The sequence below is a fragment of the Notamacropus eugenii genome, chromosome 2 (genome assembly GCF_028372415.1).
Source record: "Notamacropus eugenii isolate mMacEug1 chromosome 2, mMacEug1.pri_v2, whole genome shotgun sequence".
NCBI lineage: Eukaryota > Metazoa > Chordata > Mammalia > Diprotodontia > Macropodidae > Notamacropus > Notamacropus eugenii.
Window position 1 is genome coordinate 62,390,159 of NC_092873.1, and position 21,030 is coordinate 62,411,188.

Genomic DNA, 21,030 nt, shown 5'->3' on the forward strand with positions numbered 1-21,030 from the left:
TTTCAACTCCCTCAGATTCCACTTTATCATTTCTAAAATGAAGTTAGAACTACCACTAAGGTTCCTTTTAGTCTTCAGGACTATTTTCTTATGTGTTACCAAATACCTGGAACAAGTTAAGTGTCAGAAACAAGGAATACAAGATCTTTTCATGTACATTTGGAATATTCACCAACAAAAATTGATTACATACTAGGTCATGGAGAAATTTTGCCTAGATTCAAAAAGGTAGCAAATTATTGAGAGAATTTGAAAACCACAGCATTTAGAACTAAATAAAAATAATATTAGTAGAAGTTTTGAAAGTACATGGAAATGAGAAAATTCATCAAACAATGATTGTGACAGAGAAGGGAAAAAAAATAAATGAACCAAAACCACACTAATGTTCAACCCCCAAGACTAGCTCTCATTACGATAAAGAAGCAATTATTATTATGTAATGTGGTCCTCAACTTCCCCTCCCAATCCCACACTCACAGTGACTCACTAGATCTCCAGAATTCAATGGCTGCAACTCCCATCAGAGAACTGTAGCCAACCTTGAGGAGAGTAGAGGGGCTTTCTAATAAGCCCTAGTACTATTGATTAATCAACCAGGCTTACTTAGTTTTTAGGAAGGGGTATTTACTAAGAGGTTATTGTAAGAACAATTGGTAGAAAACCTCTCTGTTCTCTCTCCCACAAGTCCATACAGACTAAGTGTGTACAACAGGGGTAACTGGTCTCAAAGCCAAAGCTTATGTAGTTAAAGTGTCGTCACAGCTCCTAGCTACTGGAAATGATTTTTTGCTGATTTATGGAGCACTTACAAAGTGTTCTGTAGGCACAGAGTCGCCTTTTGGCTAGTCTTCTCGTAAGTGTCTTGAATTGCCCTCTCTCAGTGTCCTTATTTTTTCCTTGACTACCAATGCAGACACTGCCTCCAGTTACTGCTATTCTGTGGACATTGTTAGGGTACTAATCAAAATCTAAATCTTGAGGAAAGACTAGTACCTCTGGTGCAAGGGCTGCCAAGCCCTTTCCAGGCTGCTTTCCACTTGTGCCCACCTGATCCACCTAACTCTCACCTATGGCTCCAAGAAGCTATAACACGCTCAGCATCCATACCCCAATAACTTATATTAGCAGATGGGCTAAGCCAGGTTGAGGGTAACTGAGGGTTCCCAAACTAACTGGTGAATTGGGAGGGGAAGAGATGTCTACCCCAAACATATGAAGACTTCCCCTAGTGGAATGGACAGGTGTTCTAATGGCCATGAAGCAACTGAAGCAGGTGTTTTGGAGTGCTTAGAGCTTGGTTAGACATCTAAAATGCCAAGATCATCAACTGCATTTTGAACTATGAACAGTCATCTAGATTCTGTCCTAACACTGGACTGTGATGACTCTGAAAGAGAGATTGAGATTGAGATTTCATGCAACTCTGAAAAAGTCTGATGAGAACATCACATTAACAGAAAAAGAAGGAATAAAAATGGGTAATAAATTCCAATTGATAGATATGAAAGGTTATAACAAAGACTCCTACAATCCATTAGCAGAATGTGAGAAATTAAATTAAAATATTATTAATAATCAGTAAGAGATCCAAATGAATTATTTAGTATGTTGGCATTAGATCTATGGAAACAGTGTAATAAATAGGAAATGTACATTGTTCTTCAAATTCTTCTACAACATTTAAAAAAACAAAGCTAGGCATTTATTCTGTTATACTAAGTAACAAAAATGTCTTGCATAGTTTTATAGAGACAAAATTATATGTGATGTATTTCCAAAACTCAATGTTTAGAACTAAATAATATCTTTAAGTAACAATAGAGGTTTTGAAAAGCAAAACCATCAATGGTTATGAGAAAGAGATATGTATAATAATTGCAGAATATTTAAGTGAAAAGTCTAATACTTTCATCCATATCACTCTACTTTTCTGTAAAATAATGGGGAAAATCAGTGACTTTCAATTGTATTTGAAGTTTGAATATTTTTCCTATAACATAGGAACAGTCCATTGGGTTAAGGAAAAGGTGTGGAGTTATTAGCTTTTTCATAAAAGGAAAAGATAATTTGGAAAAGGGCAGAGAGCAGTAGGATATGTAGAGAAATGGCTGGTGAGCAGCTGGGGTAGATGGCAGGTGGAATAACAAACCAAAACACTGAGAGGGCATTCACATTCTTATATGGAACTGTGCTAGGTGCTAGGGATAGAGACATTCAACAAAATCATGGTCTGCAGCGTCGAGAAGATTTCATTCTACTGGGCTTTATGCCATGTACACAAATTAATGCTGGTACGTAGACTCCTTTCAGTCATAGATGAAAGGAAGTGGTGTAAAGCTAGCTCCACAAAGTAAATCAAAGACAATTCTGGCATCTCTTGAATATTAAGTAAGGACTTAGTATTTTATTCTGTTTACAGTAGGGAGTTACCAAGAGTCTTGAAGGTAAGAAATGGTAGTTTTATATACAAGCACATACACATGGAAATAGGGAGCCACTGAAAGTTTTAGGAGTTTGAGTGACATAATAAAGACAGTCAGAACAGAACTTAGAAATGTTATTGTGAAAGAGACTGGAAAAAGGAGAGTAGTTAGTAAGTTATTAACATATTCTGTGGGTGTTGTTAATCTGAACTAAGCTTCTGGTACTCATAAATGAGAAAAAGAAGCATGAGAAAGAAGTTATAGAGCAAGAACAAAAGGACGCAGTTCTCCACATTCTCTGCTCTCTCCGTTCCATTCCTGCTATCATAGCTCTAGCTCACATTTCTCTTATCTTTAGCATCACAAATACCTCTGCAGTTGGTGTCTCTCTCTCTAGCCTTTCTTCCTTCCATCACCAGTCATCCTGACCTATGTTTACCATAGGATTTTGATGACTCTGGAGAAGTGAATGAAGCTGTTGACTTTGCACAATTCTGCCTCATTCAAATCCAATTCACGTGCAAGTCAAGACATTACCTTTTTGATGTCATTGGTCCATCTGGAGAACAAAGGATGAAAAACAACAACACACTATGTTTCTCAACTCATGTTACTGAGCACTTTATAGCACTATGTATGTCAAAAGTTTTCTCTGACTCTAAACTGTCTAGAGGTTGAAATTTGAACCCATGAATCTGACATTCAAGACTCGCCATATCTTGATTCCAACTTTATTTTCTAGCCTTATCTTCTGTTGCTTCTTCACACAACCCTCTCCTACCAAGTACAGCCAAACCTGTCTACTCTCACTTCCATAAATACATCCTTTGATGTCCTTTCTTGGAGTCTTTGCCCACATACTTCTTCCAGCATTGATTAGGTACCTCATTTTTTGTCTGTCAAAATTCCACCAGTCATTCCAGGAGGTCAAATGACACTCCCCTAGTGACATTCAAATATTTGTTGAATTGCCACTATGAGTCAGGCACTCAGATCTATATGATGTCCCTACAGATCATGTCTCCCTCTTCCTTGCTTTTCTATCTTCATTATTATTATTACTAATAATACCTAACATTCATGTAGCATTTAAAGGTTTGTGAAGCACTTCACTTATTTTATCTAATTTGATCTTCAAGAAATCTTATAAAATAGGTGCTGCTAGAATTCTTCAGATGAGGTTACTGAGACTGAGAGGTAAGTGATCTATAGTCATATTGCTAATAAGAGATTGAAACAGGATTTTAACTCAGGACATCCTGTCTCAAAGTTCAACACTTTCTCCTTTATGACACCTATCCACCTTCTCTTCCCCACCACCCATGACAGTAGTTAACATGAAGAACCTGGTACTGAGATAGCCATAATGAAGAAATTAAAGCTTCATTTCCAGCTTTTATTGCTTTCTTCCTTGTCCACATTGAAGTTTGTGGCTAGAACCCATGCTTCATGAATATAGGTTATTCTGAGGAAGAACAGGCAAACCATAGAAAGATAATCTTCTCCCTATTTGAATCTCCTGGTTCAAATGTCTTGATTTGTGATACTCTGGTCCCTACCTTTGTTAGACTGGAGGCCCTGAAAGTACTGGAATATGTAAATCCCATAAAAGATAGGCAGGAAGCCCCTAAACCTGGGTGAACTTTCCAGTTAACTAGAGTTTCATGGAATTGTAGAGATGTAAGCAGCTAATTCATTATCACATACTCAAAGAAGAGTGAGTATTTCATACTTACGAGCAAATCTTCTTGGAAGTTTTTTGATACTAAGGTATTCTTAGAGACTGACACTCCCTTCTCTTCCCACTCCCCAACTCCTATTTGTCTACTCTTTTTCATTATTCTTAGATGGTACTTATTAGTGCTTCAACATTAGGAGCATCATCATTGCTGGGTCTGGAGTCAGAAAGACCTGGATTAAAATATGACTGCAGATATGTACTAGCTTTGTGACTGTGGACAAGTCTCTGCTTACCTCACCTTGCTCATCTGTAAAAATAAGGATAATGATAGCATTCACATTCCAGAGTGGTTATGAGGATCACATGAGATAATAATTTCAAAGCTTCTAACTCGGTGCTTAATGAATAGCACATGCTATATGAATATTATTTATATCTATCATTGTCCTGCAATATTCAATCTGTCTTGGAATTGTATCAGTAAGTATCCCAACATACACAGGGGGCCTGCTATCACAGGTTCTTAGATCTGCATTCATAAAAGGAAAGGCAACTTTTGAGGGGTTAACAATCACTTTAGTAAAGCACATGTATTATTCCTCTAACCAAGTACATATATCATTCACCTGATTCAGGGTAGTTAGAATCATAAATTTCAAATAAAATACAGAGAAATTATGAGTCAACAGACATGGCTTCCTCTGACTGAATTGAACAGACAGTTCCAACTATCTGACCATAATTACCAGAGAGGGAAGCACTGACATCTAGGTTTTCAAAGTCAGGGGACTCCTTTACTGGCTTCCCAGAGTCCTTGTCTGGCCAGACATACGTTTCCAGTTAGTAAGTCTCCAAATAAAACTGTACCTCAGAGTTTTTATACACTTTTGAGAGCCAGAGGGCATCACATCCCTTGAGAAGCAGTGCCTCATTAACAAAAAGCATAGACCTTCCTACAAATCTTCCCAGACAAAAGGTGGGAAAGATCTTGCTTAGTCACATACAAATAGAGACTTTATACTTCTTGTTTATACTAAAACAAAAACAGCAAAAGATCCTGTTTTACTTGCCATTACAAGAACTCAAAGTTCATCAGCACCCTCTCCATTCTGATAAGAAAGTGAAGATGTGAGCTCCTCCCCAAATCTCCCCTTTTAAGGAGGCCATCTGGGTCAGTAATCTTTTCATTTCTCACTAGGCTGTACCCTTTTGCACTTTTCCATAGTGGCACTGCCAGTTCTCCCCTCTTCCCAACACCACTTTTCAGCCTCCCTCTGTCTGCTACCTTCCCCAAAACACTGGAAGTTCCTTAAGTGTGGCTGTTATTGTTCAATTGTTTCAGTCATATCTAACTCTTTGTGACCGTATTTGGGGCTTTCTTGGCAAAGATTCTGAAGTGGTCTGCCATTTCCTTCTAAAGCTTATTTTAGAGATGAGGAAATGGAGGCAGACAGGATCAAGTGACATTCCCAGGGTCACACAGAACGTATCTGAGGATGGATTTGAACTCTGGAAGATGGATCTTCCTGACTCTGGCCCTGCATTTGATCCACAGCACCCCCTAGCTGTCCCTCCTTGAGATAAGGACTATCTTTTTATGTATTTATTTGCCCAGAGCTTAGCACATAGTAAGCAATTAATAACTACATGTTAACTGAGTGATTAACATTGCTAAATTTTTATTTTGTTTAGCTATATATTCATTCCCCTCTTTTGTTCTCTTTTGCTACTCAGTTAAGGGGTTAGTTCAAAATTTTTCTCCCTCTTGATCTTGTTTTTAATAGTTTTTTACTGCACCTTTTTATTAGGAGTATCTCTTAACTTTCTTGTTTCTCTTATTTACCTTCCTTTTCAATCTATTTTGAATTTACTGATTTGCAGGCTATGGCTTTGTTGCTTCTTCATTCTTTTTGGGTCTCTCATCGGATTAAAAAGATCAGATATGAGTTTTATTGTCAGTCCTTTTGACAATTTTTCCATGTCGTTGTAAATTTCTTGCCATTCTTCTTTTGTTTTGTTTCACTCTTAGAGGTAGTAATTTGAGACGAAAGCAATTTTGGATAAAAGCACTGTCGACTAGGAGAAATTATTCCATGTCTCATATCATTTGGTCTAATTCTTCCCTTTGACCACATCCTGATCAATTTCTCTTCCAAACGCAGCTCCATCTCACCCTTGTCTCTATGTCCCCTGTCCCATGAGAATTCTGGCTCCCCTTGCCTTCAGGAACTTTCTCTTTCTGAAATAGCATATTATTTTTGGAGGCAAATTACCCTCTCAGAGAAAGTGACTTGCCAATGTGCAGACTCCTCTCATCTCAGATTCAACCTATCATGAGTTTTCAATCTCTGATCAGAGGTTCAAATATCTTCCTTTATTTGAAAGATCTTTTGTAAGATTTTATTCAGCAACTGCTCCCCTTAGAATGAGACCCCCAGAGATATTCTGCAAATGTTTAACAAGCAGTTGTCCAAGATATACACACACATACATATAAGTTATATGTGTACAGAATATATTTTAAATTTTAATTTGCATTAACACTTTCTCCATCATTTGAAGTCTAGAAAATAAACAAAACAATCAAACCCTGATTAGTAAAGTTTGCTTGTTTCCAAACAGCAATGTCTCATGTTGAAAAATTACTAATTATTTTCACAAACTGGTAAGAGCTGACTTCAGTATATCCCTTGATGAGGCCTCAAAACCCTCCCCTCTGTCCCCTTTTCATTTCTCCCAGAAACTTTCCATCCACTTTACCCCAAGCGTACAAATTTTAGAAATAAACATTCCTTAACTATTTCCACAGGAAGTTTGTTGCAATGTGTTATTCAACTTTATACCCCACTATCCCTCTCTCCAGGTACGCTGAATCCCACTCTGCAATTCCATAACACAAAGGATATTGATTTATAGATGTATCAGGGAGTTTAACTTATGGTCTTTCAATTAATTTCTTCCACCTTTGTTTTTCTTAATTCTTGAAGTTATGATGGAATTCGAGTTTCTTTATGTCCATTTTCCATTATTGAAAGATTTCTCTCGGTCTCTCTCTGCTTCTGTCTCTCTCTCTGTCCCTGTTTGTCTCTCTTTCTCCCTCTTTTTCTCTTCCTTCCTCCTATCCTTTGTCCCTTTCATTCCTCCCTCCCTCTCTTCCTTTTTTCCTTCTTCCATTTCTTCCTTCCCTTCCTTCCTATCTTTATTTATTCTTCTTTCCTTTCTTGTTTCTTCCTTCCTTCCTCCTTTCCTTTCTTCCTTTCTCTCTTATTCTTTCTTTTCTCTACTTCTTCCTTCTTTCAACCTTCTTTCTCTCTTCCCTTCTATCAATTTTTAAATTAAGTTTATTGTTCTTTAAGTTGTAAAATTTCAAAATCTTTTTTAATGATAAGAATTTCCTTAAGTATCCATCTCCCTGCTCCTCCTAGACACCAATCCCAAGTAACAAAGGAGGTTTTAAAGAAAAAAAACCAGAGGATGGAAAATCAGAAAATCTCAATAAAATACATCAAAAAAGTTTGAAATTATTGGCAATATGCCATCCCCATAGACTTTGCACCTGTGCAAAGGAATGGGTTTGGGAGCCTTCTTTTTTCATCATACTTATTAATTATAATTTAGCAAAATTCACCTTTGATTACTTTGTGGTTCTTTCTAATTACATTTTTGTAGTAGTGGTATGGGTCAGCTAGGCAGCACAGTGAATAGAGCATCAGGCTTGAAGTCAGGAAGATTTCAGTTTAAACTAGACTCAACATCTTACTAGTCATGTGACCATAAGCAAATCACTTAACTACTGTTTGCCTCAGTTCCTCATCTATAAAACAGGGACACACTGGACAAGGAAATTCCGAACTACTATGGGATTTTACCAACAAAAACCAATGGAAGAATCCATGGACTCAGAAAGATTTGGACACAGCTGATCAACAAAGTCATTGTGAAAACTGTTTTGTCAGCTCTGCTTGTTTCACTTTTATCAGATTACTAAAGTCTTTCCCTGTTTCTCTGTATTCATCAAATTCATTATTTTTTGTGTCATGGTGATTTTCATGTACATTCATATATCACAATTTGTTTAACCATTCCCCAATTAATCCGAATCTGTTTCCAATTCCTTACTATCACAAAATGTGGTGCCATAAGCATTTTGATACATATAGGGACTTTTTTTTCTTATTAATGACCTCCTGAAACAGATAGAAGCTAAGTAGTGGGACCTCTGCGTCAAGATTTTAGATGCTTTAACAGTTTTGTTTCCATAATTCCAAATTGCTTTCCAAAATGGTTGCACTGATTTACAGCTCCACCAAAAATTCACTAGGGTGTCAATCTTTCCATAAGCCCTCCAACATTGACTATTCTTATCTTTTGTCATCTTTGCCGATTTATCGGATTTGAAATGAAGCTTCAGAATTGTTTTTTATTTTCAGTTGTCTTACTATTAGTGATTTGGAGCATTCTTTCTAATACTTATGTATTGTCTGCAATTTTTTGAAAGCTCTTTGTTTGAATCCTTTGACTACTTATCCATTAGTAAATAATGAGGAAAACAAACTTAAACTATGCTAGATAAAGGACTGACATCAATGTATTATCATTAGCAATTAACTAAATCATATAAATCAAATTAAAATCTATTTTAATACAAAAGTACTCAAAAGATATGAACAAACGGCTCTCAGAAGGATTTTTTTCCTATTAAAAATCAGGTAAAAAAAATGGCAAAAGAAAGGCAAATCAAAATACCGCTGGAGTTTTTCTCAAACAATAAAATCTGTAAAGACCACAATGGGTACTGAAAGTACATGCTATCAGAGTTGTGGAAGACTGGCGTACATATGCATTGTTGGTTGAGTTACGAGTGAATTACTCTAATAACTCAGGAAAACAGTTTGGAATTATATAAAATGATTAAAATTTTGAACCATTTTTCCCATCTTCAGACATTTACCCCAAAGAGGTTAATGTAGAAAAGAAAAGTCCTGAAGATTGAAACATTTATAGCAGCAATTTTTATATTGGAAAAGTAACGGAAACTTAGTAGGTGTCCATGGACTACAAAGTGGCTGATAAATTTTGGCAACTAAATACAATGAAACTTGATGGTCCTATGAGTAATAATGACTTCAATAAATACAGAGGCACATGGGGAGATTTATACGAACCAATGAAATGTGAAGTAAATAGAATTAAGCAAGCTATATACGTAATGACAATAACAGCAGATATGGCAGGGGGGAGGAATTACTAACATCAAGTACCACAAAATTCTAATGACTAAATTTTGATACAAAGAAGAAGAATGAAAACAGTTCACCTTCATTTTGAAGATAGGGGAGGACTATGGGTCTGAAAGACAGCATGTGATATCAGATGCTCCTTTTATGTTAGCTCTTATGAAAATTTACCCTCCTTTTTTTCTTTTATTAATTAATTTACTTTTAGTTGTCAACATTTAGTTCCATATTTTGAGTCCCAAATTTTTTCCTCATTTCTCCACTCCCCCTACCCCAAGATGACACGCATTCTGATTACTCCTTCCCCAAATCTTCCCTCCTTTTTATCTCCACCCCCTTCTCTCATCCCCTTCTTTCTATTTTCCTGTAGGAAAAGGCACAATAATAAGATACATAATAACACATAATAACACATTGCCTTTCTATCCTCTTTTCCACGTGCATGTAAAAAACATTTGTAATATAAGTTTTTAAAACTTTGAGTTCCAAATTATCTCCCTTCTTCCTTTCCCACCCACTCTCATTGAGAAGGCAAGCAATTTGACATACGTTATAAATGTAAAACACTTCCATAATAGTCATGTTGTGAAAGACAAACTTTATTTTCCTCCATCCTATCCTGCTCCCTATTTTCTTCTTTGACCCTGACCCTCCTCAAAAGTGGTCGCTTCTGATTGCCCCCTCTCCCCATTTACTATCCCTTTAATCATGCTCCCCTCTCTTATATTGCCTCCCCCCTTTCATAGCCAATTTAGTATGTATCTTATTCACTCTTTATAAAATTAATTTTATTTTCAGTGTTCTGTGATAACTACCATATAACTTATAATTTTCTCCCTCCCACTCCCCTACTTTGCCCCTCCATCCCTGAGACAGCATACAATTTTATATAGGTTCTACACATATATTGCTATTAAATACATTTTCACTATAGTCATTCTGTGTAGAAGAATCAAAAGAAATGGGAGAAATCATATAACAAACCAAAACGTAATGCAAAAGAAAATGATCTGTTACATTCTGAGATTGAGCTCTACAATTCTTTATTTGGATGTGGAAGGCATTTGGCCTTAAAAGACCATTAGGGACTTTTTAAAATGTTCGCATTGCAATGATCTTAGAAGCCTGCCAGAAAAACTCTTGCACGCTGTGGTCATTGCTGTGCACAAGGTTCTCCTGGTTCTGATCCTTTTGCTCAGCATCGGATCATATAAGTCTTTCCAGGTCTCTCTAAAGTCTTCCTGTTCATCATTTCTTATAGTACAATAGTATTCCTTTGCATTCATATACCATAATTCATTCAGCCATTCACCAATTGATGGGCATCCCCTTGATTTCCAGTTTTTGGCCAGCAAAAAGAGTGTTGCTATAAATACTTTTGTACATGTGGGACTCTTTCTCATTTTTATGATCTCTTGGGGACACAATCCTAGAAGCGATATTGCTGAGTCAAAGGGTATGCATGTTTTTGAAGTCTTTTGATCATAGTTTCCAATTGCTCTTCAGAACGGTTGTGTCAGCTCACGGCTCCACCAACAAAGAATTAGTGTTTCCAACTGTCCCACATCCTCTCCAGCATTTATCATCTTCCTGTTCTGTCATGTTTGCTAATCTGATAAGTGTGATGTGATATCTCAGAGTTGTTTTAATTTGCCTCTCTCTAATCAATAGTGATTTAGAGCATTTTTTCATATGACTGTAGATAGCTTTAATTTCTTCCTCTGAAAACTGCCTGCTCGTATCCTTTGACCATTTATTAAATGGGGAATGACTTGTATTTTTGTACATTTGACTCAGTTCTCTATATATTTTAGAAATGAGACCTTTAATACAAACAATAACTGCAAAACTTCTTTCCCAGTTTTCTGCATCCCTATGAATCTTGGCTGCATTGGGTTTGGTTGTGCAAAAACTTTTCAGTTTAGTGTAATCAAAATTATACATCTTGCACTTCATAACTCTTTCTAATTCTTCTTTAGTCAGAATTCTTCCCTTCTCCATAAATCTGATAAATACGCTATTTCTTGAGCCACAAATTTGTCCATTGTATCAATCTTTATACCTAGATCATGTACCCATTTGGACTTTATTCTTGAGTATGGTGTCAGGGATTGATCTATGCCTGGTTTCCACCACACGTTTATCCAATTTTCCCAGCAATTTTTCTCACACAGTGATTTCTTATCCCAGAAGCTGGAGTCCTTGGATTTATCAAACAGTAGATTGCTATATTCATTGCCTACTGCGTCTCGAGGACCTGACATATTCCACTTGTCTACCCTTCTGTTTCTTAGCCAGTACCAAATGGTTTTGATAATTTGAGATCTGGTGGTGGTAGGCCACCTTCCCTAGCCTTTCTTTTCATTAGTCCCCTTGATATTCTGGACCTTTTGTTCTTCCAGATGAATTTTGATATTATTTTTTCTAGCTCTAAAAAATGGTTATCTGATAGTCTGATTGATATGGCACTGAATAAGTAAATTAATTTATGTAGAATTGCCATTTTTATTATATAGACTCGGTCTATCCACAAACAATTGAGGTTTTTCCATTTACTTAGACCTGACTTTATTTGTGTGAAAAGTGTCTTGTAATTATATTCATATAGTCCCTGGGCTTGTTTTGGCAGGTAAACTCCCAAATGTTTTATATTGTTGAACCTAGCTTTAAGTGGCATATCTCTTTCTATCTCTTGCTGTTGTGCTTTGTTACTAACTTATAGAAATGCAGAAGATTTGTGCGGGGTTAATTTTGAAACCTGCAACTTTGCCAAAGTATTTTATTATTTCATGCAGTTTTTTACTTGAATCTCTGGGATTCTCAAAGTATATCATCATATCATGTACAAAGAGTGATGACTTAGTTTCTTCTTTGCCTATTCTAATTTCTTCAATTTCTTTATCTTCTGTAATTGCTACAGCTAACATTTCTATTATCATATTGAATAACAGTGGGGATAATGGAAATTCTTGTTTCACCCCTGATCTTTTTGGAAATGCGTCTAGCATATCTCCATTGTATATAATGCTTGTTGAAGGTTTTAGGTAGATATTGCTTATTATTTTATGGAAAGCTCCCTTTATTCCTATGCTCTCCAGTGTTTTTAGTAGGAGTGGGTATTGTATTTTGTTGAAAGCTTTTTCTGCATCTATTGAGATAATCATGTGTTTTCTGTTAGTTTTGTTGCTGATATGATCAATAATGCTAGTGGTTTTCCTAATATTGAACCTGCCCTGCATTCCTGGTGTGAATCCTATCTGATCATAATGTGTCATTCTCATGATAAGCTGTTGTATTCTTTTTGCTAAAATCTTATTTAAAATTTTTGCATCTGTATTCATTAGAGAAACTGGTCTATAATTTTTTTCTGTTTTAGGTCTTCCTGGCTTAGGTATCAGAAACATATCATAAAAGAAATTTGGTAGGACTCCTTCTTTGGTAATTTTCCCAAATAGTCTATATACTATTGGAATTAATTGTTCTTTAAATGTTTGATAGAATTTACTTGTACATCCCTGTGGCCCTAGAGATGTTTTCTTAGGGAGTTAATTTATGGCTTGTTCAATTATCTTTTCTGAGATGAAGCTATTTAAGTACTCAACTTCCTCCTCTGTTAATCAGAGCAAGTTAAATTTTTAAAAATAATCATCTATCTCATTTAGATTGCCGAATTTATTAGCATACAGTTGGTCAAATAATTTCTAATTATTCTTTTAACTTCTTCCTTATTGGGGGTTAGTTCACCCTGATCATTTTTTATACTGGTAATTTGATTTTCTTCTTTCTCTTTTTTTAATTAAATTGACCAAAGGTTTATGAATTTTATTGTTTTTTTTTTCATAAAACCACCTCTTAGTTTTATTTATTAGTTCAATGGCTTTCTTAATTTCAATTTTATTAATCTCTTCTTTGGTTTTCAGTCATTCTAATTTGGTATTTACTTTGGGATTTTCAATTTGGTCTTTTTTGAGCTTTTTCAGCTTCATGCCCAATTCATTGATCTCCTCTTTCTCTCTTTTATCCATGTAGGCACTCAAAGGTATAAAACTTCTCCTAACGAACTGCTTTTGCAGTATCCCAAAAGATTTGGTAGATCGTCTCATTAATGTCATTCTCTTGAATGAAAATGTTGATTGTTTCTATAATTTTTTGTTTAACCCACTCATTCTTTAGGATTAGATTGTTTAGTGTCCAAATTGTTTTTGGTTTATATTTCCATGGCTTTTGATTATACATAAGTTTTGTTGCATTATGATCTGAGAAGGATGCATTGACTATCTCTGCATTTCTGCACTGGATTGTGAGGTTTTTATGGCCTAATACATGGACAATATTTCAATACGTGCCATGTACCACTGAGAAAAAGATATATTCCTTTCTATCCCCATTCAGTTTTCTCCACAGACCTATCATATCTATCTTATCCAGAGTTCTGTTCTCCTCTTCTTGTTTATTTTGAGGTTAGATTTATCAGGTTCAAAGAGGGGGAGGTTGAGGTCCCCCACTAGTATAGTTTTGCTCTCTGTATTTTTCTGTAAATTCCTTAACTTCTCCTCTAAGAATTTGGATGGTATGTCACATGGTGCATATATGTTTAGCAATGTAATTGCTTAATTGTCTATGGTACCTTTTAGCAGGGTATAGTTTCCTTCCTTATCTCTTTTGATTAGATTTGTTTCTTGCTTTTGCTTTGTCTGAGGCTAGGATTGCTACCCGCTGCTTTTTTACATCAGCTGAAACACAAAATATTCTCCTCCAACTTTTTACCTTTACCCCATGTGTATGCCCCCGTTCCAAATGTGTTTCTTGTAAACAACATATTGTTTATTATGTTTTTTAATACATTCAGCTATCCGTCTCCGTTTTATGGAAGAGTTCATCCCATTCACATTCACAGTTATAATAACTATTTTTCCTTCACTCCTTTCCCCCTTGTTTATGCTTTTATTTCTCCCTTTTCCCAGCCCCTCCACAACAGAATTTTCATTTTTGACCACCGCCTCCTTCTTTCAGCCCCTCTCCCTTTTAATCCCCTTTTCCCTTACTGCTTCTTCCCTCCCTTTTAGCCTCGCTTCCCTTTTCTTTCCCCCTTCCCCTCCAAGTGCCTATAGAGCTAATTGCATTTCTATACTTACCTGAGTTTGGTGAACCCTGCTTGAATCCAATCAGATGAGAGCACCTCTCAAACAATGCTTATCTCTCTCCCCTCTTTCTCTGTACTGTAAAATACTTTTGTGCCTCTTCCTCTCATGGAATTTATTTTTTCTACCTCCTCCTTTTCACATCTCCCATTACAATCCTTCGTATCCTTAAAGCACATTTGTTATCATCACATCATTTAATTTGTACCCGTTTCCTCTACCTATGTATATCCCTTTTACATTTCATAATTTATATACAATAAATAATATACAATACAATATTCTCAAGATTTAACAAGTATCATCTTCCCTTATAGGGAGGTAAACAGTTTGCAATATTTTTTTAACAAGTTTTTTCCCCTGTTTACCTTTTAGTACCTCTCTTGAGACCTGTGTTTGAAGATCGGATTTTCTATCGAGTTCTGGCCTTTTCATCAGGAAGGTCTGGAAATCCCTTATTTCGTTGAATGTCCATCTCCTTGCCTGAAGTATTATTCTCAACTCTGCTGGGTAATTAATCCTTATATGTAGTCTCAGCTCCTTTGCCTTACAGAATATCATATTCCAATTCCTTCGATCTTTTAATGTAGGAGCTGCAAGGTCCTGTGTGATCGTGACTGTCACTCTTAGATATTTGAATTGTTTCCCTCTGACAGCCTGCAGTATTTTCTCCTTCACTTGAAAGTTCTCGAATTTGGCAACGATATTCCCTGGTATTTTTCGTTTGGGGTCCCTTTCAGCAGGTGAATGGTGGATTCTTTGGATGACTATTTTGCCCTCTGGTTCTAGGACTTCAAGGCAATTTTCCTTGGTGATTTCTTGGAAGATATTGTCCAGACTCTTTATTTCATGATGGTTTTCTAGTAGACCAATAATCCTTAGATTTTCTCTCCTGGATCTATTTTTCAGGTCAGTTATTTTTCCAGTTAGATATTTTACATTTTCTTTTATCTTTTCATTCTTTAGGTTCTGTTTGACAGATTTTTAATGTCTCATAGATTCATTAGTTTCTACTTACCTGATTCTGTTTTTTATCAAATTGTTTTCTTCAGTTAGCTTTTGCATTTCCTTTTCCATCTGTCTAATTGTTCCTTTTAAGAAATTATTTTCTCCAGTTAAGTTTCATACTTCCTTTCCCATTTGTCCAATCGTCCTTTTAAATTATTCTGTGATTTCTTTCTTCATATTTTTAAAGTCACTGGTCAGTGTTTCTTCTATTTCTCTAATTTGGCTTTTAAAATCCTTCCTGAGCTCTTCCAGGAAGACTCTTTGTGCTTCAGACCAGTTCATATTCCCTTTTGAAATTTCAGATGGGAATATAGGCTCAGTGCTGACCTCTCTGGTATTTGTGTTTTGGTCCTTATCCACGTAGAAAGATCCTTTTCTTTTCTGCTTTGCTTCTTATTCATGATAATCACCATTTTCCTGTCTTTTAAAGTAGATCTCTGCATCTGGGGCACTGGTAGCTCTGTCCCACAGTTCTTGTGCCTAAAACTTGAGGCCTTGTGTGTTGTGGCCTCTGATTCTGTCAGCTAGAAGTTAAAATGCTGCAGCTTACCTGGTGCTGAGCTGACTGGTGTTGGAAAGCAGAGGCCAGGTGAGGTCTCTGGGTTTCCCTGCAGTCGCCCTGGGGCTAGCTTATTAAGTGTGGAGGAGGGGTGTTCTGGCCTCAGGAGGTCTCCTCTGCTGAACTGGAGCACAGGCAAGCTCAGTGGTTTGTGATCCCTTCTGGGCTAGTGTCTTCCCAATTCCTCTGGGGTGCTGAGGCATGCCTGGGGTCCTCGTGTTGGCAGTTGCTGTCTTCACCCCCCTGGGGTTCAGCATCATCTCCCAGTTTGTTGAGGCGCAGTTGACTTGGGCAGCTCTGATCCTGCACTGGCCCCTTCAGTCACAGCAAGAGGCAACCTCCTTAGCGATCTTCTCAGCTTCATGGACTGAGAGTCTGCTTACTCTTTCTGTTGTTCCCACTGTTCCTGGTATTTTCCTGGGGAGATATTCTCTGGGTTCATCAACGTCAATAAGGAGAGGGAGATAGCAATTACCGATCACTCTGCCATCTTGGCTCTATTAACTAGAAATCCCCTTTTTTCATGCTTCTTTTGATTCTTGTGGTTGACAATCCAGTTTTCTACTCAACTCTGGTCTTTTCATCAAGAATGCTTGAAATTCCTGTATTTCATTGAATAGAACTGATATTCTATAGAATAAAAATGAATTTTTTCCCTTGAACGTTTATACTCAGTTTTTCTGTATAGGTGATTCTTGGTTTTAATCCTAGCTCCTTTGGCCTCTGGAATATCATATGCCAAGCACTCTCATCCCTTAATGTAGATGCTGCTAAATGTTCTGTTATTGTGACTATGTTTCTGCAATACTTGAATTGGTTCTTTCTGACTGCCTGCAATATTTTCCCCTTATCCTGAGAACTCTGGAAGTTGTCTACAATATTCCTAGGAGTTTTGCTTGTAGTATGCCTTTCAGGTGGTGATTGGTGGATTCTTTCCATTTCTGTTTTACTCTCTGGTTCTACAATATCAGGGCAGTTGTCTTTGATAAATTCTTGAAAGACAATGTCTAGACTCATTTTTTAGTGGTGACTTTCAGGTAGTCCAATAAATTTTAAATTATATCTCCTGGATGTATTTCCCAGGTCAGTTGTTTTTCCACTGAGGTGTTGCACATTATCTTCTACTTTTTTCCTTCTTTTGGTTTGGTTTATAATGTCTTGATTTTTCATAAGGTCATTAGCTTCCATTCACTCCATTCTAGATTTTAAGGAATTATTTTCCTAAGTGATCTTTTGTACCTTCCTCTACATTTTGAAAATTCTGCTTTCTAAGACAATCTTCTCATTGATTTTTTGACCTCTTTTGCATTTGGGTTAGTCAATTTTTTAAGGCATTATTTTCTTCAGCATATTTTGTGTGTCACCATTACCAAGCTGTTCATTTGTTTTTCATGATTTTCTTTCATCACTCTAGTTTCTTTTCCCTATTGTTCCTCTACTTTTCCTACTTTATTTTTGGGATCTCAGTGAGATCTTCTGCAGCCCAAGACTAATTCATATTTTTCTTAGAGACTTCTCATGTAGGAGCACTGACTTTGTTGCCTTCTTCTGGTTGCATATTTTGATCTTCCTTCTTACCAAAGTAAGATTCTATAGTCTGATTTTTTCTGCTCTTTGCTCATTTTAGCAGCCATTTACTTGACTTTTTAACTCTTTGTTAAGGTTGGACTCTACTTCTAGTGCGGAGGGTTTACTGTCCCAAGATTCAGGGGTTTTGTGCAGCTGTTTTCATAGGTATTTCCAGGGACCTGTAAATTTTAAGGTCTTCTAAGGTAGTATTTTTGAAGAAGTGTTTATTCCTCTTCTGGTCTGTTCTCTGATCTGTGAGTGATCACAAGCACTCTTTTCTGGCTTGGAATTGTGAGGAGGACTCCCTCTTCACTATAGTGACAAGTTCCACCAACAACAGTACTCCTTCTCACATCAGAACAACCTTCAGTTCTTCTACCTGGCTCTATGCATGGGCAAAGCTAGAGAATCCTGCATCAGCCCTAGCAAAGAGATCTCTGCATCTTCCTGTGATCAGTCACTTGATTTCCCCACAACCTATGTGTTGAGAGCTATAGAAGTAGCTGCTGTTCACACAGTCACAACCCTGAAGCTGGGGCCAGACCACTCTCCTCTCTTACTCAGGTCTGACAGAACTTTCCTACTAACATTCTAAGTTGAATTTTGTGTTTAGGATTTGAGAAACTCAGAATCCACCACAACTGCCAGTGACTGAGTCCCCTGAGGTCTGCTCCAGGTTTGCTAAGGCCCAGTCTGTGCCAGCATGGCCCATGCTGGACTGCATTCCTCTCTCAGACTGGTGCAACAGACCTTTTCTCTTGACCTCCCAGGTTATTGTGGGCTGGAAATTTCTTGAACTCTTTCATTTTGTGGTTTCTGGTACTATAAAATTTGTTTAGTCATTTTTACCAGGATTTTACAGGGTTTGGGGGAGAACTCAAGTAAGTCCCTGCTTTTATTCCACCATCTTGACTTTGCCTCCCTTTTTATTCTTTTATTAGAAATGATGGCTGTATGAGAAGAGAAGGAGGTAGACAGCTATATTTGGGGAGATAGAGATGAAATAAAAGCAATAAAATTAGGCATTTTAAGACTAAATGTGTTGCTTTGCTGCTTCTATTTCTTTCTCCTGATTTTATCTTCTAGGGAAAAATTTGAAAAGTCCAATCTCTCTTCCACATTACACTCCTCAAATTTTTTGAAGAATGAAATCACATCCTATCTCTAGTCTTTGCCTCTCCAGACCAAGTATTTGCAACATTTCCTATCAGAAATCCTCAGAGGGCATGAACTTGAGTCCCTTCATCATCTTGGGAGTCCTCCTTTGGCCACCCTCTACTTTCTTGATATTCTTCTCAAAAGGAAGTGCCCAGAAGTAAACATACTATTCCCAATGTAGTCTCATCAAAGTTAGGCACACTGGGGATAACACTTCTTTATTCTTGTTGATATGTTCCATTAACTTAAAATCCTTTCTTAATCACCGAGAAATTGGGAAGAGGAGAAATTGCTTATTGAGAATTTAATTGTAGTTGGAAAAAATAACATTTTGGCATGGTGGGATGGTTCCTGAAAGATGCAATTAGGAGGATTTGACTTCCATTTGGGACTAAACATAGACATATCTTGTATGAAAGAGCATGCCTTGCCTCTCTGCTGTCCTGGAAAGCTGAAGACAGAGAGCATGGCTTTCTAGTGATAACCTTGTCCCTTCTAAGGCATTTATACCATCCTTGTGGATTATATTCTAGAGTTTTTACATCTGATGAGTTGCCAATCTTTCCAACAGGAATATAAGACTCATTCTGATTTAGATAATAATTAGGGCCATGTGTGCCTTCTTCCTACTAGGATGTACATCTCATAAGACTAGGAGTTCATTCCACTTTACAGTGTTGTTAGACTGATTTTTGTTTCCTCTTCCAAAATCAAACTGAAAGTATCAGAGTTTGAGGAGGGTTTGTTTGGGCTGACACTCAATATTGACATGAGATTTCTCTTTTACAAAATAACTTGCTCAAAGTCGTCAGCTAGGTCCAAGACCATTAGGATGGAAAAGTTTGCTTTTGGACCAGAAGACCAGAGTCCAGTGGATTACTAAAGAAATATGACACCAAGGGTCTGGTAAGAGAGGACAGATCTGATGGGACAATAAGGAAAGTGATAAGAGAGAACAAAAAAGGGTGAGCAGTGTGGTGCAATATACAATGCACTAGAATTGGACTCATAGGATTCATATAATAACTACATATATGAATGTGGACAAGTCACCAAACTTTTCTGGTATTCCAATTTCTTTCCTATAATGTGAAAGTTATGGACTAGATATCCAGTCCAAGATTCGAAATATGTCTTATCCTGTGATCTCCCTGAGTCCTCATTTCCTGTGAAATGATCACATGGAACTAGTTAGCATCAAAGGTCCTTTTCTTTAGGGATCATTGAACAGCTTTAGACAGGTGATTTGACATGTCCAAATATCACAGATTCAAATATCTGAGCTAGGATTTTGACCGAAGTGTATGCTAATGGACAGTCAGCTAGTAGAAGTAATCACCTATATACAAAACAACTAATTTATTATAAATATAATATTAGGCATCATCCCCTTAATCAACTTTTTGCTTCCTAAATGCACAGTTTGCTCTGAATTCTTGATCATTCAACTAAAAAAGGGACCTAATTTTTCCATACCTTAACTTGCCAGCTGACTTTCTGAATCTTCCTAAGACAATTTAAGTGGAAACAGCTCAATTTTCTGGCATAACACTGATAAACTGTCCATGTTTCACAGACATAACAGTTAGGTCAGCACAATGGGTTTGTCCTTGCTCCCAAGCTTTTTATTGATGTTTTCAGTGATGTTGCCAGAAACCTTCAACAAAGATGAAAATGAGGGGCTGAGCCAAGATGGCAGAGTAGAAAGACGCATATACTCTAGAGCTTCTCCCACAGTCCACAAAATACCTATAAAAAATGATTCTCAGCAAATTCTAGAGCAGCAGAAGCCACAGAAGGACATAGTAGAAGAGATTTCCAAGCAAAGGTAATCTGGAAGGCTGACTGGAGAGGTCTATCCCATGGGATGCTGAGCAGAACAGAGCCCAGCAGTGGACGTGCCTCATGGGAGGAACAGGAGTGGAACAGGCCTCTGGGGCAGAATCCTCAGCAAGGAGGGTCCCAGAGCACGGGATCTGAACGTCAGCCCTGAGTGGTGGCCCACGCTAAAAGCCACTGGGGGAATTGAGAAGTTGATCTGAATCTCAACCCTGAGCACAGTGCTGGGGGGAGGAGGAGCACTAGAACCCTCCTCTTGACAAAAGATCGAGAAATCTAGTAACTGGCTGGAAAAATGCCCCAAAAGGGGGGGAAATGAGACCATAAAAGGGTGTGTGTGTGCTTGTCCTTCGTTGAGGAAGAGGACCACGCCATCAGAGAAAAAATGACAAGATTTGCAATTGATTTTGTT